Source organism: Hippopotamus amphibius, chromosome 3 (assembly GCF_030028045.1).
Source record: "Hippopotamus amphibius kiboko isolate mHipAmp2 chromosome 3, mHipAmp2.hap2, whole genome shotgun sequence".
In the NCBI taxonomy this organism is placed as follows: Eukaryota; Metazoa; Chordata; class Mammalia; order Artiodactyla; family Hippopotamidae; genus Hippopotamus; species Hippopotamus amphibius.
This window is the reverse complement of record NC_080188.1, coordinates 121,770,116-121,793,157: the sequence shown is the minus strand read 5'-3', so window position 1 is coordinate 121,793,157 and position 23,042 is coordinate 121,770,116. Positions and strand designations below refer to the sequence as shown.

The 23,042-nt window shown below is 43.9% G+C and overlaps 1 pseudogene; it reads left to right on the top strand.

Moving 5' to 3' along the window:
- The first annotated feature begins 150 nt into the window (after positions 1 to 150).
- Positions 151 to 1,827, top strand: LOC130848913 (dihydrolipoyl dehydrogenase, mitochondrial-like; annotated as a pseudogene).
- Positions 1,828 to 23,042: the final 21,215 nt, after the last annotated feature.

The following is a 23,042-nucleotide window of genomic DNA, read 5'->3' as shown; positions in this document are numbered from 1 at the left end:
AGTGTACGACGCCGAGCCTGACGGGCACGCGCCGCGCGGGTCAATTGCACGGCGTCTGACCGAGGACGCAGGCCGTGCTCGTGCATGTGCAGGGCAGGAAGACCTTGGCGAGGCGGCGGAGAAGCCAACCGCAGGAGGAACGGTTGGCGGAAAGGAAAGTCCAGCGGCAAGATGCAGAGCTGGAGTCGTGTGTACTGTTCCTTGGCCAAGAGAGGCCATTTCAATCGGATATCTCATGGTTTGTAAGGAGTTTCTGCAGTGCCACTGAGAACTTATGCAGATCAACCAATTGATGCTGATGTAACAGTGATAGGTTCTGGTCCCGGAGGATATGTTGCTGCTATTAAAGCTGCCCAGTTAGGCTTCAAGACAGTCTGCATTGAGAAAAATGAAACACTCCGTGGAACATGCTTGAATGTTGGTTGTATTCCTTCTAAGGCTTTATTGAATAACTCTCATTATTACCATTTGGCCCATGGAAAAGATTTTGTATCTAGGGGAATTGAAATGTCTGAAGTTCGCTTGAATTTAGAGAAGATGATGGAGCAGAAGAGTAATGCAGTAAAAGCTTTAACGGGGGGAATTGCCCATTTATTCAAACAGCATAAGGTTGTTCATGTAAATGGATATGGAAAGATAACTGGTAAAAATCAGGTCACCGCTACGAAAGCTGATGGCAGCACTCAAGTTATCAATACAAAGAACATTCTTATAGCCACAGGTTCAGAAGTCACTCCTTTTCCTGGAATTACGGTTGATGAAGATACAGTAGTGTCATCTACAGGTGCTTTGTCTTTAAAAAAAGTTCCAAAAAAGATGGTTGTCATTGGTGCAGGAGTAATAGGTGTAGAATTGGGCTCAGTTTGTCAAAGACTTGGTGCAATTGTGACAGCAGTTGAGTTTTTGGGTCATGTTGGTGGAATTGGAATTGATATGGAGGTATCTAAAAACTTTCAATGCATCCTTCAGAAACAAGGATTTAAATTTAAATTGAATACCAAAGTTACTGGTGCTACTAAGAAGTCAGATGGAAAAATTGATGTTTCTATTGAAGCTGCTGCTGGTGGTAAAGCTGAAGTTATCACTTGTGATGTACTCCTGGTTTGCATTGGCCGATGACCCTTTACTAAGAATTTAGGACTAGAAGAACTTGGAATTGAGCTGGATCCTAGAGGTAGAATTCCAGTGAATACCAGATTACAAACTAAAATTCCAAATATCTATGCAATTGGCAATGTGGTTGCCGGTCCAATGCTGGCTCACAAAGCAAAGGATGAAGGCATTATCTGTGTTGAAGGGATGGCTGGTGGCACTGTGCACATTGACTACAATTGTGTACCATCGGTGATTTCTACACATCTTGAAGTTGCTTGGGTTGGCAAATCAGAAGAGCAGTTGAAAGAAGAGGGTATTGAGTACAAAGTTGGGAAATTCCCATTTGCTGCTAACAGCAGAGCTAAGACTAATGCTGACACAGATGGCATGGTGAAGATACTTGGGCAGAAATCAACAGACAGTATTGGGAGCACATATTCTAGGACCAGGTGCTGGTGAAATGATAAATGAAGCTGCTCTTGCACTGGAATATGGAGCATCCTGTGAAGATATAGCTAGAGTCTGTCACACACACCCAACTTTATCAGAAGCTTTTAGAGAAGCAAACCTGGCTGCATCATTTGGCAAATTAATCAACTTTTAAATTAGAAGATTATATTTTTCTGAAATTTCCTGGGAGCTTTTATAGAGGTCATGTTTCTGAACAGGAAATGCTCACAGCTCCAAGAATTACTAGGACTGAATTATGAAACTTTTGGAAGGTATTTAATAGGTTCGGACAGAATGGAATAATCTCATATCTGTATTTTAAATAAATTTAATATTTTGTTTCACTGCATTAATACTGCAGAAAAAAACATAGTAGCATCCTGGAAAATTTTCTTCAACCTGTATTTTCATGCTGTTTACGAGAGGTTCAACCTCACTGAATTTATGTTAAGTAGCTTTTATCTCTGATACAGGATTTACTTACATGAATGGAGCTGGAGTATGGTATATGAACAGCTGTGTTTGAAGCAAGGTGATCAAGTTATTTTAAACTTGGTTTTCATGTTGGAAACAGTCTTTAGAATAAGTTAAACATACATAAACTGAGCTGATGTAAATAAAAAATGATGCTCTCTCAGTTATTTTAATCCCCAAGTCTTGTTAGAGGTAGAATTTGTGTTTAGATATTTAAGGTTCTGTTGAGGTCTACAGTCTGAAGTATAGTTATATAGCTAACCAAAGTAAGGCAGTATATATACAAAATTCAGATATTAAATAGAGAAGCAATGTATTACAGTTGGAAATGAAGATACAGAAATAAACATGTCTTAAGTATTCAAAAAAAAAAAAAAGTGGGTGGTGGCCCAATTCCTGGAAATTATTGCCCCTTCCAGAAATAGCTGGAATACTCCCCTCAATCATTAGTCTATGAAATTGCCCACCCCTATAAAAACTGACAACCCAATACCCTGGTGCCCTTCTCACCTTCTGAGGTGGCACATAGACTGTGGAGTGTGTTTCTGTGTAAATAAATCCACTTCTTATGCTCTTAGTTTGTCTCTCACTGAATTCTTTCTGTGATGAGATATCAAGAACCTGAGTGTAAGTAAGTCCTGAAACCGGGTGTGTGATCTCAGTTGGAAGACTTTGGGTTTGGGCTGGGTTTGAGTCCCAGCCCCCTGGGTTCTGTCCTAATCTGAGGTACATGGTTTCAGTTTTAGCATCACATCAAATTGATTGAAAGGAATTAAGCATAGAAACAGCTATGACTGGGATTTTCCTTGTGGCATAGAGGAGAAGACTCCATGCTCCCAGTGTGGGGGGCCTGGGTTCCATCCCTGGCTAGAGAAGTAGATCCCAATTGTCACAACTAATAGGTCACCTTCCGCAACTAAAGATCCTGCCTACAGCAACTGAAGAGCCAACGTGGTGTAACTATGACCCAGTGAAGCCAAATAAATGTATATATTTTTCCCTAAAAAAGGCCAAATGATATTCCTTTGTATATCTCTACCATGTTTTCTTATCCATTCAACTGTTGATCGATGTAAGTTGTTTATACATCTTGGCTATTGTGAATGATGCTGTAATGTACATGACAGGAGAAATATCCCTTTGAGATCATGATTTTAAGTTTTTGGAATACATACCCAGAAGTGGGGTTGCTGGATCAAATAGGAATTCTCTTTTTAGGTTTTTGAGGAATCTCCGTTATGTTCTCCAGGGACTGCCCCATTTTACATCCCCACCAACAGTGTACAGGGTTCCACATTCTCGGCAACACTTGTTGTCTTTTGTTTTTTGATTATGACCATCCTAATGGGTATGAAATGGTATCTTATTGTCATTTGTTTTGCATTTTCCTGATGATTGGTGAGGGAGGAACTATCCGTATCTCAATTTTACAGAATAGGAAACTGATATCCAGAAACGAATTTATGAAAGTCGTATGACTGCTAGGTGTCACAGGTGGGCTCTGAACCCAGGCAGAAAAGCTCCAGGATGTACATGCCTGGCGAGTACACTGCACTGTCTTCCATGTGCTTAGCAAACCTGGGATTATGCTGTTTTGTATTCTGTTCTTTTCTCTGAATGTCATATTGGAACGATTTCTCCTCACACTAAATATTCTCCTAAAACACAATTTGAAGGCAATAGTTTACATGATGGCCTATCTATGCTGTGGACACTTTATGTTTAATGGGCCTTGGGGTGGCCAAGATTTTCCATTTTTTAAGAGACACTGATGACTCCATCCTTGCTTATTTATGTCTTTGGGTGTTTCTGATCATCACTTTGGCACAAACCTTAGCAGCAAAGTTGCTGAGGCAAAGACCATCTATATTTTAAGAAGGAGTCATCTCCAGAAAGATTGTACCAGTTTATGCTCTATCAACAAGTGTTGTGATCTATGTTTGTCCTGTTTTTTTTCCACGTTTTCTCTCACCGGTGGCTGTATATGTCTCTGGTCTGCAATGGGTAAAGGAAAAATGTGGAATGTGGGGAAAGATTGTTGCTTTGAAGATCAGACTTTGGGACTTCCCTGGTGGTCCAGTAGTCATGACCCCTTTCTTCTAATGCAGCAGAAGTGGGTTTGACCCCTGTCGGTTAAACAAGACTCCACATAGTGTGTGCTGTGGCCAAAAAAAAAAAAAAAAAAAAAAAATTGATGAAGATCAGAATGTATCCTCATGTCGGTAGCACAGGCTACAAATATAGAGTCTCAGGAAAAGGGGGCTCATTAATAGACAGAGCTTCAGCCTCAGCCCTAGGCTCATGTAGGGAAGCAAAGTCTGACTTTCTCTGGTTGATATTATGGCAGGAATCCATACTGACACCATATGCCTCCCCAGAGGGATGCAGCAGTGTGTTCTAGTGGAAGCATCTATGAATTCATCCACTCAATTGTTCAACATGTATTTATTGAGGGCCTACTATGTGCCTGTCACCAGTCCTGGGACCAGAAGTTTGGAGGAGACGTCCTTCATCTCTATCAGGGGGTCATGCCCTGCAGGGGCTCATGAGGAGACAGTGACATGGCATATGTAATTCACCAGAGCTATTATTCATTCTCTTATTGGTGGTTTCTTACCAACAGAGAGACATGGCTTATGATTCCAGGAAGAGCACTTGGAAAATGAGTTTGAGAAACTGTTTGTGTGTGTATCCATTAAGCCCAGATCATGATCCTTAGTATTAAAAACAAATATAGGTTCTGCTCTCACCTTTCCTCCCTTTTTCAACTCTTCTACTGGTCCTCTGTTACTCCCCGTGAGCCTATCATAATCCAGTGCCATCCCAACGGAACCAGGCACACATAACTGAGGACATATGGCAGAGCTGCACACACAGGGTAACTGCAGGGCTTAGGGGTATGTTTCAGGGTGGGATGGCAAGACTAAAGTCAATGCCCCTCTTGCTCTAACCCAGGCTTTCCCTGGCTCCCTGAAGAGGAAGCCCCTCACTCCTCTGGCCTCCTACCCACACATTTACTTTGTCTCCATCTGGCCCTCCCCATTGGGGGTTGTCTCTTTATCTGTCTCCATGAACCGGTGGTAGGTTCCTAATCCAGTCCTCTATCCCTGTTGTCCACCACAGCACGTGGCACAGAGTAGGTGCTCAGTGAATTTGTTCTGAATGAGAAGATGAGGAAGGAAGGGAGACGTCCCTTTCCCTGATGTTGGTATTTCCTGAGTAAAGGCCCATACTATGCATTGTGTTAGGGTGTGTTTTCCACCTTATGTATTCTTTCCTGCTCCTTCTCTCATCTGGGCCTCCCTCCACCTTTGACCCTTGCTATCCACAGCCTGGGCCGCTGCGTAGGGTCACCAGGTAGGAAGAAGTGATGCTTCTACTCCACATGTGCCAAAACATGTCAGCTTGATCCCAATGGTTTGTAGCTCTGCCCCTAGAGGATGCTCAGAAAGTCTGAAGGCTTTGTGCACCCTGGGTCCCCCTTTACATGAGTGGCATCCTCCCCTATAGCTTGGAGGCCAAGGGAAGGGGCATCTTGGGCCCTGGAGGCGTGGGGCTGGCTTAGGGATTCACATGGCCTGTCACATGGGAAGTGGGATTGGAAAGGACACTCACTGCAGGTGTGGGTGGCAGAGAGCTGGTGCTTGGGGTGTGGGGACAAGGAGAACTATCTCAGGTCGAAGGGTCTTACCGAGAAACCCCCTGGAGGAGAATCCCACTGCCAAAGGTCCTCTGTGATGGGAAGAATAGGACCTATTTTTATTACCCCTTATTATCTCTAAGAGTGAGGATATGGTCGAGTTGGTTGTGCCAACACCATGTCTTCCATGGTGTAACACATTCTCCTACCACTTCCTTTGGGGATGCCTCTCCCTAGCTCTAGTCCCATGATGCCAGAGGAAACTGTCAATCATGCTGGGCATGGACAATTAGCCAAGCAGAGCCAATTATAATACTCCATGCCCCTGGGCAGGATGGTTTGTCTATGGTTGGACACATGATCTGAGTTGGATCAATCAGAGCCTTCCTTGGTACCCTGATGTTTTCTGAGCTTTTTTCCTTATGGGTTGGACCCCTTGGGGATAGAAGGAAGAAAGCCTGAAGGAAGAAAGCTGTGAGGCTAAGAGAATCAAAGATGAGAGAAGGGAAAGCGGGAGGGAGAGAAAGAGTGAACTGATGGCTTCTGATTTCTTGCATCCATTCACTGAGATGTGTGGATCTGCTCTGGTGTCTGTGTCCTGGATCTCCAGTATCTTTCCAATAACTCTCCCCTTTCCTTGAAGCCAGTCAGAGTTGGGCTCCTCTCACTAGTTGTTCACACACGGTTCTAGATCCTGCCAGATTATGAATCATCTCCCCAACCCAAAGTGAGGCACCCATTCTAATTAGCACCACTGGGAATGGAATCCTTTATTCTTTGCTGAGAATCGGGCTTTGCAGAGCATCAAACACAGTCCACCACCATCCCTGGGCGGGAGTGTCCTACGTGTGAGTGTGTGCTTGGAGTGGGCCCTATTAATTCCTGAAGCAGCCCCAGCATTTACACTGCAGGAGTCAGGCCAATCCTGCTGTTTCCCTGATTGCAAACTGTGAAATACAGCTTCAGGAAGACGTGAACCAGGACCCAGATCTCTGGCTTCTTTGAGTAGTGTGTGTCCCCTTGAAATGTGCTGAGGCAGTGGCCCCAGTGATTCTGGGGGAGATGGCAAAACACCCCAGTCAGCCTTAGCCCTTACCTGCCACCCCCCTCATTATCCAGAGGCAGCAGCTTCTGTGTTTTATGTCCCTCCTTTAGTAAGAACCAAGTGGCTCTCTTAGAAGCTTAGGAAAGCTTATGCCCAACCAAGAACAAGAAAGGCCAAGACACGTGGTTGCCCTGAAGGAGGGAGGTAGGGGAGGGAAGGACTGGAATGTGGGATTAGCAGTTGCAAGCTACTATATAGAGTGTGGATAAACAACAAGGTCCTCCTGTATAGCACAGGGAAATATACTCAATATCCCGTGACAAACCACAATGGAAAAGAATAGGTAAATGAGTATATATCAATATATCTATATTTATATATCTATATGTATATCTATAACTGAGTCATTTTGATGTACAGCAGAAAGTAACTCAACATTGTAAATCAAGTACAGTTCTAAACAATTCCCCCCCAAAATAAAACAGGAATGGCTCCTAGTTCTCCTGTTTCTTTCCTTCTGACCCATGCTCTCTGTTTTCTCTGCAGAGAATGCCTTTTCTTTTCCCTCTTTCCACAACCTTTTCTTTAAAACTGTTCTCATTTGTGGATTGGGTTATTTGCTTTTTTGGTATTAAGCTGCATGAGTTGCTTGTATATTTTGGAGGTTAATCCTTAGTCCATTGTTTTGTTGGCAACTATTTTTTCCCATTCTGAGGGTTGTCTTCTTGTCTTGCTTATGGTTTCTTTTGCTGTGCAAAAGCTTTTAAGTTTTGTTAGGTCACATTTGTTTATTCTTGATTTTATTTCCATGATTCTAGGAGGTGGGTCAAAAAGGATCTTGCTTTGATGTATGTCAGAGAGTGTTCTGCCTATGTTTTCCTCTAGGAGTTTTATAGTGTTTGGCCTTACATTTAGGTCTTTTATCCATTTTGAGTTTATTTTTGTGTATGGTGTTAGAAAGTGTTCTAATTTCATTCTTTTACATGTAGCTGTCTAATTTTCCTGGCACCACTTATTGAAGATGCTGTCTTTTTTCCATTGTATATTCTTGCCTCCTTTGTCAAAGATAAAGTGCCCATATGTGTTTGGGCTTACCTCTGACTTTTCTGTTCTATTCCATTGATCTTCCTTTCTATTTTTGTGCCAGTACGATACTGTCTTGATCACTATGTCTTTGTAGTGTAGTTTGATGTCAGGAAGCCTGATTCCACCCACTCCATTTTTCCTTCTCAAATTGCTTCGGCTATTCGGGATCATGCAACTTAATACCAAAAAAGCAAATAACCCAATCCACAAATGGGTGGAAGACCTAAATTGACATTTCTCCAAAGAAGACATACAGATGGCCTACAAACATATGAAAAGATGCTCAACATCACTAATCATCAGAGAAATGCAAATCAAAGCCACAATGAGGTATCACCTCACACCGATCAGAATGGCCATCTTCACAACATCTAGAAACAACAAATGTTGGAGAGGGTGTGGAGAAAAGGGAACTCTCCTGCACTGTTGGTGGGAATGTAAGTTGGTACAGCCACTATGGAAGACAGTTTGGAGGTTCCTTAAAAAACTAAAAATAGAACTAGCATATGATCCAGTAATCCCACTCCTGGGCATATACCCAGAGAAAACCATAATCCCAAAAGAAACATGTACGGTAATGTTTATTGCAGCACACTTTACAATAGCCAGGACATGGAAGTAACCTAAATGCCCATCAACAAATGAATGGATAAAGAAGATGTGGCATATATATATACAATGGAATATTACTCAGCTATAAAAAGGAATGAGATGGAGCTATATGTAATAAGGTGGATAGACCTAGAGTCTGTCATACAGAGTGAAGTAAGCCAGAAATAGAAAAGGAAATATTGTATGCTAACTCATATATATGGAATCTAAAAATGGTACTGATGAACTCAGTGACAAGACAAGAATAAGAATGCAGATGCAGAGAATGGACTAGAGAACTCGAGATTTGGGGGGGGCGGTGGGTGAAGGGGGAGCTGAGATGAAGTGAGAGAGTAGCATAGACATATATATACTACCAATTGTAAAATAGATAGCCAGTGGGAAGTTGCTGTATAACAAAGGGAGTTCAACTCGAGGATGGATGATGCCTTAGAAGAGTGGGATGGGGAGGATGTGGGGGGAGTCGAGGGAGGGAGGGAATATGGGGATATGTGTATAAACACAGATGATTGACCTTGGTGTACCTCAAAAATTGGAACAAGAGTGTAAAGCAATTATATTCAAAAACAAAACAAAACAAAACAAAACAAAAAAAAAACAACTGTTCTCAGCCGCTCTAGGAAGACTTCCTGGACCCACGCTCACCCTCCCTGGACACTTCAGGTTGGGTTGGGAGACTTACTCTGATGATCTCCTTGTTTGTAGCCCTCATTACCCCTAATCTGGCTGCTGTACTGCTTGACAAATCCCCCAAAGTTTCTATTTGCATGGAGTCTACTGTAGATTTGCCTCAACACAAGCAGGCCTCCTCATGCCTCCGTGAGGCTTGGGGATTCGAATTACTGAAATTTCCTGTCTTCCTCAAAGTCTTCTTTGAGCCCATCAGCCTCCTCTGAACTCCCACATGGAGCTGACATAAACCATCAACCGTGTGCTGGGGCTGTTGCAATCACTGGGCACCTTTTACTCACACGTGAGCATCCAACATCCCCACAGAGGGGTCTGGTTGCCCAACTCACAGAGGGTGAACTAGGGCTTAGCAAGCAGAAGTTGCAGCTGAGGACTAGGGGAACCATGTAATTGATCATCCACCAGGACACTTTCCAGATGGGAAGGGAGACTGTTCATCATTACGGTGGGACAACACACTGAGACTGTCCCCTACCAACCCCACTGGTCACTGGGTCTGTTTCTGGGATTGTTGAGCTGGCTTTCCATGTTCATCCACCTGAGGGCTCTGGTGGAACTGAAGCGCTTTGAGGGCAGAGGCCCTTAGTGTTCCTCTCTCCTTGTGCCTCACACCATGCCAGAATGGGGTGGTGTCTTCCTTTATTCCAGGATAGTGGATGTCCCAGACTGCCCTCTACTCTCAAGTGGAGGCCCCAGGGGGCCTCCAAAGGACACATAAGCTTCTGTCTGAGGGTAACACACAGAATCCTATCATTTATTGCCCCCTGTTCTCAGGCCACTCATGAATACCAGCTTCCTGATTCTCTCTGTCACAGCCCTTGCCCCACTCTGTGCCCGGGACATGGGTGTGGGTGGCAATGGGTAGGGGGAGTGTCTCTTCGTATGAGTTGCTTTCAGGTCTCAAGAATGCAGCCATCGTCTCTCCACTGCTGGTAAGCTTCTCCCTAAGGAGATCAGTTTTCCCTGTTTGTCCAGGACTTTCCATATTTTTAAACTAGCAGTTTTGTGTAATATGAACTTCCTTGGTTCTGGGTAGTCCTGGAGAGTTGGTCATCTTATGACAAGCCTGTTTATGCTGGTGAATTTCTCCCTGATCCTCTTTTCCTCTCACCTTAGGGTCCTCAAGCCATGCCCCCTGCCTCAAAGCACAGTGGGTGCAGCCTCTCTGGGCTGCAGATATCTCTCAGGACCCTGTTCAGGAAGCTGGTAATCATCATAGGTGGGAGATCTGGGGTAATATGAGCCCATGCGTCATGTGTGTATCTGCGTGTTTGCATGCCTGTGTGTCTGTGTCTGTTTGTGTCTGTGTGTGTGTTTGGGTGTGTATCTGTGTTCCTGTGCATGGTGATATGTGTGCCAATGTGTGTGTTTATATGTGTCTCTGTGTTTGTTTACATGTGTGTCTTTGTGGGTGTAGCCTATTTGTCTCAGTGTGTGACTGTGTGTCTGTGTGTGCATGTGTGTGTCAGTGTGTGCACAGCGGAGTATAACTTGAGGTGACCCTCAGAGGGAGAAGCTTACTGGTTGATGGTCATCTGCCAGAAGTGGGTTCTCGACACTGGTATCTGCTTGAGCTGTCCTCTGTGGTAGCTGTGGTCCACCCCACCAGACATCACTCTGCCATTGTCCTTCTGGCTGAGAAGAGAAGGAAGAGGGAGGGCTCCTTGTTGGAGAATAATGCCACTCACTGTCTGAGGGCTGTGCTTATCCATCCATCAGAGGCACGAGTATGGTCTCCATTTTACAGATGTGGATATTGAGGCATGGAGGGATTGATTACACCACCAAGGCACTAATGAATGGCACAGAAGAGGTTTGAAGCTTGGCAGCCTGGCTGGGCTCCAACCACTCACCCTTCTAAAGAGACCCTGGTCCTCTCCAGAAACCAGAATGCTTAGAGATACCCACAGAGAGCACTGTGCTGGAGGGGTCTGGCCTCCCATTTGTGTAGCCTGTCATTTTTCAGAGAAGCGAAGGCCGGAAGGCACTAAAGGTGTGAGTTCAGGCTCACCTAGGGTTGGCTTCATGGGCCTTGACCATTGCCATCCATGGGACCCCATGCTCTGTAGGGCCGCATGCCTTTCCTATTCCTGTCTTGAAATTTCTAATACATTTTGAACAAGAGGTCCCCCATTTTCATTTTGCATTGGCTCCTGTCAGTTGTGTAGCTGGTCCTGGGCTCCCCAAAAAATGCTAGTGAAGAAGTAAACATTCCTGCCATCCCTCTCCTTCCTTCCATATCAGCATCAGCAAATCCTGTTGCCTTTTCCTGCACCCTGTATCCTGACACCTTCCTTTGCTCTCCTTCTTGCCTCCCTGTCTTGGACCAAGCCTCTGCCCTTGAGCCCATGAGCATGGCTGTGTTCCCATACAACTTCATTTAGAGAAACCAGTGGTGGGGCCAGATGTCGCCCTGGGTCCATAGTTATGCTGGGCTAGACTGTCTCTCAGGAAATTTCTGGATCATAAAGTCTATAGGTTTTCATGCAACTGAGAGGATCTTACAGCTGATTTAGAGAGAGCTCTTGTCCAGTTCAGACTTACTTGCTCAAGTAGAAGGCAAAGACAGGCCGAGAAATGATGCCTTGCGTCTTCAGGTTGTCAAAGACGGGAGTGGTCCCTTTAAGGGCAAGGCTGGGGTAAGCCAGGTGCAGGATGCCATCAAAGCGTGCATCATCGAACCCAATCTGCCTGTCACTCAGGCCAAATGCCTGGCCCAGGTTGAGAATGTTCCTGATCTGTGGGAGAGGAGAGGATTCCCACATAAAGGTTTGGGATGTGGGGTTGGGACTGGCCTGGGGTGGAGATGCCATGATGACCGCAGAGAAGACCTGAGGCCTGGCTGTGCCCTGAGTTGCCCTGAGATGGTTAGACCAAGCTGGGACAGGAATTCAGTTTTCATTTGTGCAGGGCTGTGGATTTTAACTAAGAAGAGATGCTCCTGCACACATCATCTGAAGGGAGTCAAATTGGCCTCATGTCTTTTGTACAGGTGGGGAAACTGAGACACAGGTCAGGACCAAATGGTTCCCACTTGAGGACAAAATGAATGGAGAGCAATGTAGTCTTGTCTTGGCATCACTGTGATCAGATGACAGAAATGGACTGAATTTATTGCAATGCATTGTGGATTCTGCACCTGCCCAGGAACACAGAAGCCCATTATAGTGTTACTACCAGGGTTCTTATGAAAATTCCACCTGGGCAACATGTTTTTGGGATGTGTGTGTCTTAGAAAGAGAGAGAGAGAGAGAGAGAGAGAGAGAGAGAGAGAGAGAGAGAACTCAGACCACTTGGAGGAGGCAGGCCATAGATTTTATTGGACTCCTAAAAACCCCCTAGAGTGAGAACCCTTTTATCAGGCCACTTTCACATCTGTGGTCTCCTGCTTTCCATGTCCAGATGCCTGAAGCCCTGGGTTGCTTCCAGGAGCCCAAGATCAGTTCTATTCTCTCCCCAAATATGCCATGCCTGCATGAGTCCTGACTGGCCAGCCCAGCTCCACCACTTGTTAGATGCCTGAACTTTACAAGGCCCTGGCTCTGTGCACCTCAATTCCCTCCTCTGTATAATGGAGATAATCATAGTACTTGCTGTGTGAGGTTGTTGCAGGATTAAACATGTTATACCCATGAAAGTGCCTGGCACAGTCTGAGAATAGAAAAGTAGGTTATTTTTTCCCCTCTCTCCCTGCTCCCAGCAAAATGAACCTTGAGCGGCTCATGGGCAAAGGAGCTGCAAATCTACACCCCAATCCAATCTCAGCATTAGCCATTCTGGGAGTTGGAGTGTCAGCTGCAACTCTGTCTCCCCAGGGACAAGTTTTGCAGGGCGAGGGTCAGCCACTAGGGGCTGTTGGGAAAGACAGGCCCTCCCAGCTGGTCCTTCACGTGTTTTGGAAGCAGCGGTCACTCCCAGAGCCAGTCGCGACTCAGCTTCTGGTTTCCAGTTACCCGAACAGTGTCATAGCCAAGAGATCCAACAATTGTCCCAGAGGTGTATTTGAATTTGAAGACCTTGCATGTGCGCTTGAAGGTGGTGGACAAGTGAGGGTTGAAGAGCTTGTTTGTACCTGCAGACACAAGAGATGAGTATCCCTCAGGTGCCAAGGAAGAGTGGGTGGGAGAGTTAATATAAGATGGGTGGTGGTGGGGGAGCAGGTCAGGTACTCATAGTAGGTGGTACTGGAGCAGTAGATGCAGGGCACCCACAAGTCAGATGAGCCCGTGTCAAAGTTGATTCTGAACTCCTGGGGGGGTGTTTCAGTGGTGATGTTTCTGAAATAGAGCAGCTATGGGGGCCAGGGAGGGGTCATCAGGGCAGGTCTGGCTGCCCTGGCCACCCTTGATTCCCAGACTTCTACCCCACCAGGTGTCCCATCTCTCCTGAAATCACTGTCCAAACATACACTTTCACAGTTTCTGCTCAGACTGGTGCCTGCATTTGATTTTTTTTTTTTCCCGTGTGTGGTCATTTTTCCCTGACCAGGGCTTGAACCTGTGTCAGTGCAGTATTAGCACAGAGTCTTAACCACTGCACCTCCAGGGAAGGCCTGGTGCCTTCATTTGAGAAGCTCTCCAGTCTCCCCTTCAAGGCCTAACCTGAGGGTTTCCTTCTCCAGGTGGCCCTCTTAGGTCATCCAGGTCACTTCCTCTAAACTCAGACCATGTCCTATCAACACCACGCAGCTGACCCTTTTATTGGACATGTGTTTACTCTTTGACTATCCCTCAGGCTGGCCTATGCATTCTTGAAGGAGAGAGGAGACCTTTTTTAAAATCAGTAACAATAACCAGAATGTTAGATTTTTGTGGCGTCACAGGCCATAGGGCTCAGTAACTTTTTTCTGGTGTCCTTCTTTGATCTGTGGAGGCTGACCTTCCTCTGCTTAGAGTTTCAAACTTGATGTGCATTGGCTTTATCTTGTGATCAGACATGGCTCACCTTTCACCTGTATATCTGTGGCTCACTTAGCTCCAAAAGAACAACTCCCTCAAACTAATCAAGTGTCTTTGGCACAGAAATGGATGTTTACCTTCCACCTGGTCATTGCTGGGCCAAGTCACCACAGACCAAGAGCCAAGGATGACAGTGCCTTCTCTGGGAGTGAGGTCCCTGTTCCCCATTGTGTCTGCTTTCTGCAAGAGCCCCAGCCCCAACATCCAGCCTGGTATATCCAAGTCAACCCCAGTGCATGGGGCACTGTGGAGCGCCATCCTCCCAACACACTCACAGCCCGGATGCTGCTCAGCAGATGAAGTGAAAACTTGGCGTCATCAGTGGCATTCTGGGACTGGTCATCAGTGTTCTCCTCCAGGAAATGTGTCAACAGGTTTTTGTCCCTGAGGGTTTCTCGCAAGGTCTTGATCTTCTTTAAGGAGATTCTTTCACTGAGCATTGGGAAAAGGAAGCAAAGAAGGGGCCGCAATGAGCTGTCCATGTTATTGTATGACTGTCATATCTTGCATTGTAATGGTGCTGTGTATTTACCCAGCATTTTTATGATTGTCTTGTTATTATCGGAACACACTGCAAAGAGCAGGGCTAAGACCTTGGTTTGAATAGAGGTTTCGTTCTGTAATCTTAAGTCAAATGAGCATTTGGAGTCTCAGTTTCCCCATCCGTAAAAAGGTGGAATATAGTAACACCCAACTCCACATAGAATGTTGTGGGTATTAAGTGAGATGATGGATATAATGTACCTGATATGTAGGAAGTCTCAACAATGACAGTCATTACCATTGCTATTGCCATCCCACTGTATCTTTTCTTTTCTTTTTTTTTTTAGATAGTGATTTTTGATGTTCTTTATTATGTTTTAATGTAACAAAAATATTTATTAGGTTATACTTTATATGAAAAACTATAGGAAGAATAACACAGTGGATTCCCACTCAGCTTAACATATTTTCATCTCCAATACCGTTGAAACTACATACCTTCACCCTGAGGTTACCATCAGCCTCAGTTTGCATTTTATTATTTCCATCCACTCAACTCTTTACTGTATTTTATGACCCAGTCTTCATGTATTTTTGTGCTGGGAGGTGGGAAGCAAGTTAATTCTGTTTCAGTCTTGTGATGCTTATGGTCAGAGACAACGGTTTCTTTAAATTAGTCTTGCTGCCACCTGCTGCCGCAGGTGGTACAGGAATGGTCAAGTTCAGGGTGGGGCCCTGGTGGGGCCAAGGCCTGTGGATTATGCTCTCTCCCGTCTCTTGTCCTTCTGCCTGCCCAGTACATCCCACTATATCTTTTCCAAAGAAGCTCTGGGAAGGAGGGAGAAGTGAGATCATTGACTTCTTTTTACAGGGGAGGGAATGGAAATGCAGGGAGTTGTCACTTGGCTGTGGTCACACTGCTTGTTAGAGGTAAAATAGCCTAGAAATAGCCTTCCTGATCTTTCTCATGGCCAAAGCAGAAGAGAAGGGTGAGAGAGGAAGCCAGGAGGTGTGGTATAAATAAGGAACTGAAGAGGCTAGAGAAGCAAGGAAGTCAAAAGATGAAGAGAAAACTCATAGATTCTGTATGTACAGAGACAGCCAAAGAGATGGAGAGATAAAAGAGAGAGATACAGAGATAAAGAACAGATACATTTACACAGAAACAGAGAGAGAGCAAAGAGAAGACCTAGAAGCAAATACAGGAGAAGTGCTCTTCCACTGGACCACACTTACAGTTGCAGGTATTGTGCACTGAACAATTCCAAGGAGTGCTATCTTCACATAGGTCATGATGTGACTGCAACCCCCAGAGTTGTGCAACCCTGCAGGCCAACCCCAAGACCCTTGGGCCCCTCGATGCCCATGGCAATGTTCTCATCAAAAAGTGTGAGTTGATCCTGAAGACTGTCAGGGAATGATTACATTTCCTTCTAACTGTGATGTGTGGAAGAAAAAAAGGACAAGAAAAACCACAGAAAGGGATATGATGCCACTTACAGTCCCTGTACTTACATGACTAGGCACTCTGAGAGGGCCAGCAGCCCAAGGATCCCAAGCCACTTCATGTTTCTTTCCCAGTTGCAATTATTCAGGAAAGAGCATGCAGTGGTGGACAAGAGTTCCTAGTTATATATGCTCTGACCTGCCCTAATTGTCCCCTTTTGGCCACCAATGGATTAAAAAAAAATGAACCTGTTAATAAAATGTTTACCTCCATTGGTGTCCTAGGGGGTGGACGTAGAAAATTCTCAGAATACAGAGGTTTCTACTGTAATGTCTTCCTTGGTGCTTTGTTGCAAAACCAAGCTGAACTGCATGGAGTAACTAAGTGTTGAGGGACTCTTGAGAACTTGAAGATAAGACACTGTTAGTAACGTGATAAAAGTAAATGCTAGGGGCCATGCATGACATTTGTGATCTCATGTGGTCTTCGTAGCAAATCCACGAGATGTGCATTGCTGTCCTCAGTTTGACAGGAGATGCTAGAAGAAAAGAGGTTAAAATGCAAAGTGAAGACTTGAGCGGCAGCCCAATGACCTACGAGTGAGTGGCTTTAGGTAGTGGGAGAGATGGCACAGATTGGGGGCACTTATGATGCCAATCTGCATGAAAACTCTGGGCTAGAGTAGTGTTACAATTGTAGAATTTCACTACTGGAAAAAATGTGATGCATGCATATCATCTGACAAACATTTGTGGAGCACCCAGTGTGCTGGGGTCTGGGTTAGATGCTTGAAAGATAAAGTGGTGTAAGACACAGGTGGTCCTTATCTTCAGGGAGATAACAGTCTAGTGCATTTCTCACAAACTCATGGCCCAAGAGGCAAGATAAAAGAATAGAAGTACTGGGCAGGCATCATGGACACTGGACAGGCAGCACATGCTCTACCAGCTGGGACAGCCTCTGTTTAGCTGTAACCAGTGATTGCCATGCTGGAAAGCAGCCTGGATAGCCACATTTTCAATATAAGTCAGAAGTCTGGATATTTATGTTAAATCCACTGATTTTAAATGTTAGTATGTATTTTTTTTTTCTTTTTCACAAAACATAGTGTGAGCCAAGCCTGAAACAAATGTGTGCTGTATTCAGCCTGCCGGCTGTGCAGGTTTTTATTTCTGCCCTAGAGGTGGGAGTAGAGAGGGGACAAAGAGAGGGTTCTGTTCACATTGGTCAAATGAATAAGAGACTGAATGCAACTTAAGCATGTTAATTTGCCTTCCATTTGTAAAGAAAAATCAGCAGGGTCATATAAAGCAATGAATTGAATAATGTCCACTTGCTGAGCATCTGATATAATTTCCCAATAGGATCTATCCCTTCAAATATTTTGTCTACCAAACCAAACATAGGAAGAAATAATTATTCAGTGTCTTATCTCTCAAAAGTGATATAAAGACCACTCAGATCTTCTGGTCAGCCTGAGATGAACAAGCTACCTGTTAAAGTTTTATTCAGCCAATGTAAAGACAATGGAGTTTTTTGGCTCCTTTGATGATTCCCAGGGCCCGGGTGTTCCTGCATGTGATCTATCCAGGGCTATCCCTTGAGTAAAACAATGGGAATCTGGCCTGGTCACTAGGTAGGTGATAGATGTGGTGCTGCATCTTCCTACTCATTCGTGCACATTGTTAATGCTTGGTTTTGGTGGCTCAATCTCTATGGAGGGGATTTGACAAAACATAGCAAATGACACACACACAAACCATTTAGCTCAGCCATTCTACTTCTAGGGATTTTTACCAAAGATACACTAGCAAAAACACAAAAAGATATACACACAAGGTATTCACTGCAACATTGTTTGTAAAAGCCAATGAAAAGAAACATACCTGAAGTGCCCACCCACTGGGGAACTTTGAATAAGGGATAGGGCAACTGAACAATTGGGTATAATGGGGATGGAGGGAAGCATGGAATGGGTGAGATCTTCAGGGTACATTGTTTAAGTTTGAAAACAGAGGGACCAGAATGGTGCTTATAATTTGTTGCTTTTCTATACACACATATGTCTATTTTCAATAAGAAAGATGGGAAGAATAAGTCAAAAGCTAATGAAAATTGTGATTTATGGGGGAGGGACAGGGACAGAAGTGAGATTTTTCTTGTTTTATAGTTTGACTTTGCAACCATGTAAATGTGTTACAGAATCAAAAAATAGATAAATATACACATCTGTGGATCTTGAGCCCTAAGACAAATGAACCTAGTTCTGTCAAGTTGATGATATATTGACACATAACAAAACATTAGTTAAGTGGATTTAAATTGCAGAATTTTGACTCTACATTCAGAGTGGGATATCTTCTAAGGAGAAAGACAAACAAACAAACAAAACACCCTCTCTCAAAAACAAAACAAAAAGAAAAAGCCAAAGATATCTGTAACTATATCTAACACCTTATTGTTGGTGATATTGCTGCTGCTGTTTTGAAAGTATCACAAGTGTGTGCATACAAGTTAAAAAAAAGTAAGCAATTAACCCTCATGTTGTTATGAAGCAAAGCTTTCAGTAGAAAAGACAAAAGAGATTTAAGTGATGACCAAAAAGCTTAAGTAAATCCCTGGGGTCTTAAATGTTGAATTGGAATATATGTTTGTAGCAATGAATGTTTTTCCTTTCTTTTCTTTTTTTCTTTTCTTTTTTTTAAAGAAAACATGTCATTCTTGGCTCCTACTACTATAAGCCTAGAGGTAATGGCAACTTGATAACAGTGAGCATCCTGAGGCCTAGCTTGTGGCCTCTAACTACCATTTCCCACCAGAGGATCCAAAGATTCTTGATAAGATGGCTGATTCCAGGGCTAGGCCAAGAAATGCACAAGATAAGCCTGGGAATCTTGAAGGACCAGAAAGTCGAGGGCCTTCAAAGACAACTGGAGGTGGACACAAAGTTTAGGAATCCATATGAAGAGGCCAAAAGTGGGACACTTTTGAAACAGGAGGAAAGGGGACTGGGCACAAGCTTTGAAAGAATGACATAACCTGAAGATATTACATAAACAGAGTAGAAGGAAATGAGTCCAAGATGGCAGACAATTGACTTCCACTAGGTGTTGAGCATCAGCAATACAAGCATAAGGATCAAAGAGTGGGCTGTGGCCCTCTCTGGGAAATGCCCGATCCTTCCTGAAATAGCTGGAATACTCCTCCCACTCATTAGCCTATGAAAGTACCCACCTCTGTAAAGACTGACAACCCCATACCCTGGTGCCTTTCTCATCTTCTGAGATGGCCCACTGTCTGTCAGTGGAGTGTGTTTTTGTCTATATATATCCACTTCTTATGTATCAGTTTGTCTCTCCCTGAATTCTTTCTGCAATGAGACATCAAGAACCTGAGCTTCCTGGAGTTTTGAAACCTGGTGTTTTATCTCAGTTGAACCACTTTTGGTTTTGTCCAGGTTCAATTCCTGGCCACATGGGTTCAAGTTCCATTCGGGGTTTTGGCTGGGCTTGTGTCCTGGCATGTGGGTTCAACTTCCAATCTGATGTGTACAGTTGTAGCTGGTGACCATGAAGGACAGGGATAAAGTAACAAAATGTTGAGTTAGGTCTTGGTCCTAAGGAGGCTTGTGGTACTGATGTCAGAGAGGCAGCAGTGAGTGGTGGTATGAAGCAAGATCTTAATTTTCTGCCCAGGATTTGAACCTGGGTAGCCTGAGTGAAACCCAGGAGTCCTAGCCACCAGACCAGCCAGGCTAGAGGCTAGAAGCTATTTCTCCCTGACTCTTGACCCACAGTGAACAATGCATTTCTCACAGAGGCTAAAACTGTAAAAGTATGTACAGAGTTTATTATTAGAGACATAGCATAAGAACAAGTGAAGAGCACCCAGAGAAACAATTTATTAAGACAGAAGAAAGGCAGAGATGCACACCCAGAGAGAAAGGGTGTGGGCATCCTCCATAATGAGGAGGAGTGCAGTAAATGGGCCACTAAGTGCTTTATATAGGGCAGTTCTTCCAGAGCTCTGTTTACTTTTGCCAATTATCTGGTGTCTATTTAAAATTTATATACTTATTGCCTGCTTTAGGTCTGCATTGCTGTGTTGGGGTTTCTCTAGTTGTGGCGCAGGGGCTACTCTTCATTGTTGTGTGCTAGCTCCTCATTGTGGTGGCTTCTGTTGTTGTTGAGCACAGGGTCTAGGCATGTGGCCTTCAGTAGTTGTGCTACACTGGCTCATTAGTTTTTGTTCCCAGGTTATAGAGCGCAGGCTGAATTGTTGCGGCACACAGGCTTAGTTTGTCCGTGGTTGTGGGATCTTCCTGGGGCAGGATCCTGGAAAGGAGATCTTCAAACCCTTTTCCCATGCACTGGCTGGTGAATTCTTAACCACTGCACCACCAGGGACGTCCCCAATTATCTGGTTTCTTTCTTCACACCTCACCTGCCCCAGGACCCTCCCAAACATGTGTGCATACCCTTTTTCAAGATGGATTTCAGCCCAGAGACCTATGGGAAAGCCTTACCATGACATATTAAGGGGTGGTGTCCCTTCTTTTTTGACTTCCAAGGAGCCTTTCTGTGCATGTGTAATCTCTCCCTTGTCCCAAGGATGGGGAGAGTATTACCTCTTGATCTCTTAACAGGAATTAGCCCCTCCCTCTCCCTGCCATAAAAGTGTCCAATGTTCAGTTATTTACCCTGTTTCTGTTGCTGTTTCTTATATTGAAATGCAGATATCAAAACATAGACAGGAGTCTAGTCTCTATATGTAGTCCTGGAGCCCATTTGTCCCTTGCCTCAGGAAATGTAAAGTAGGGACTGGGATGACTGTCCAACCTGGAGCTCATCTTCTTCTCTGCCTCATGAGATGTAAATGGGAGGCCAGCTGTAAATGCCTAGCTTGGAGCCCATCTGTATCCTACCTCAAATCCCCCCTGAGAGATGAGAACCCCAATAGATCTTTATTGGGATGATAAAGGGTGAAGGTCTGTCTTCTGCAGCTTCTTCATGCTGGCATTGGGCTTGTAGACCTTACCTAGTCAGGGTTACTGAGCTCTTGTCCTGTCTCATTTTGGGGCCCCAGGTGACTTCTGTTGTTTTTTCAGGAGAATCTATTCCAAGGAGTGGCTGGAATCTCTGCATTACCATCACCTTGTCTGGGAAACCATTGTGTCCTTAGAAAGAACAAACTAGACAAGTAGATCAAGAAGGCAGGGGCCAAAGATCAGTAAAAAAATTATTGTAACCATGGGTCCAAGCAGGAGTAGTAAAGGTTGAGTCACCTTGTCCAAAGGAATGGAACCATTTGGCTTGGACATATAAATTTTCATATCCTCGTCTATTAGCCTAGTATAATTGATGCAGGTAAAATAGACTCAGTGTGAAGTAGTTGCAGGAGTGAAAACCTGAACATTAATAGAGAAAAGAGATCTTATTTTTTTTTTAGGAAAATAAGCCTGAAACATAGTCTGGATCTGGTGCTTTGGGGAAATGTGTAGCCAGGTAGCCAGTTGCTTCATTTCATCGAAGTAGGTTTTAACCTCTGGTGTGGTAAGAACACATAGATAACAGGTTATACTGTTCTGAAAATTTTCTCATTAATAGTCAAAGCAGACCTTACCGTTAATGATGTTAGTGATTTTCTAGGTATGAGAAGATGCAAGAATTTGAGCTCATAAAATCTTTTTCTGAAAGTATCTAACTATCCAGAGACCTGTTCTGCCAGTTTTTTGCAGAGCACAGAGTGCCTCCTTTTTGATTTCTACACTGCAATTCTTTCAGGGAGGGTTGAATTTCAGCAGCTGCAGTGGCCATGATTTAGTCCTTGTAGAGGTGGATGGCAAGTGTCAGTTTCCAGTTGGCAGGGCCCCTACATCGTCACAAGTTTACCCATGGTTTGGGGGGCATTTCATAACCATTTCATCCCACAGTGCTAGGAAGGCTCATTCCTATGTCTGGAAAAATATCATTGAAGGCCATTCAATGTGCTGTTCCTTGACTAGGCCCTGCTAACAGTAGCCAGAAACCTCTGGATCACCTGTTTAGTCTTTTATGATGCAGAAGAATATTCCCTCTTGTTACATCTTTCCATAGCTAGAGTTACACTGTTACCATCACTGATCTCACATGGAAATACATATCATCATTGTATTAGAGGCTCAATCACAATGCAAGAAACACCAACTTCTTGAAACAGGTGATATAGAAAATAATGTAGCTAGCAGTATTAGTGAGATAATAAGTAAGACTTTAAATCAAGAACTTCCATTAGGTGCAGCCTAGTTTACACCCAGGTTATCTGACTTAGTCTGTTCTGTAGTAATCCTTATTTTTCAGGGGAATTGTATATTGGCATTGTAGGTAAACATTAAGCCCAATTTTCTAGTGTAAGTAGAGTGATGACCCTTAGTATGATTTAATTGTTCCCAGCATAGAAGAGCTGATAATGCTTCTGAGACTGTAAAAGATTTTAATCTCAGGAGGGAGCAGGTAGAGGTAAAAATTAATGTTTCAATTTTACCCACAGATGTAAATTATCAAATTGTCATAAACCATAAATTGCTTGAGGAGAAGCTTCTTTATATATGAAAAAAAAGAAAGATGAAAATCCAGCAATGTGTCAGACAAAATTCATAAAATTATCTCATATTTAACAGTTCGATTAATCCCATGTAATTAACTTTTGTTCTGTTTCAGTCCAGTGATGTGAGTACCTTGACTGCTGTAGATTGTAAAAGGCATACTCCAAGTGGAAAAAGCAATTATAGCTACTGTTTTCAATGTGAGGGCATCAGCCCTTCAGCCAGAAAAGGCTTTAACTCATAAAAATTAAAAAAAAAAATGAGGTGTGTCAGGGAGCTGGGAAAAGCCAAATGGCCATCTTGGATTTCCCATAGCCCTGACTGTTTATTTTACAGCCTTTGTCGACCCATTTTCAGTTCCCTGATTTAGGAGTAGACTGTTATCATGCTTTAAGGACATCAGGATGGCAAATGTCTCACAATGAGGGGTTCATTTTTGTAGAAGCAAATGAACTTTATCTACACATGCCATAGCCTTC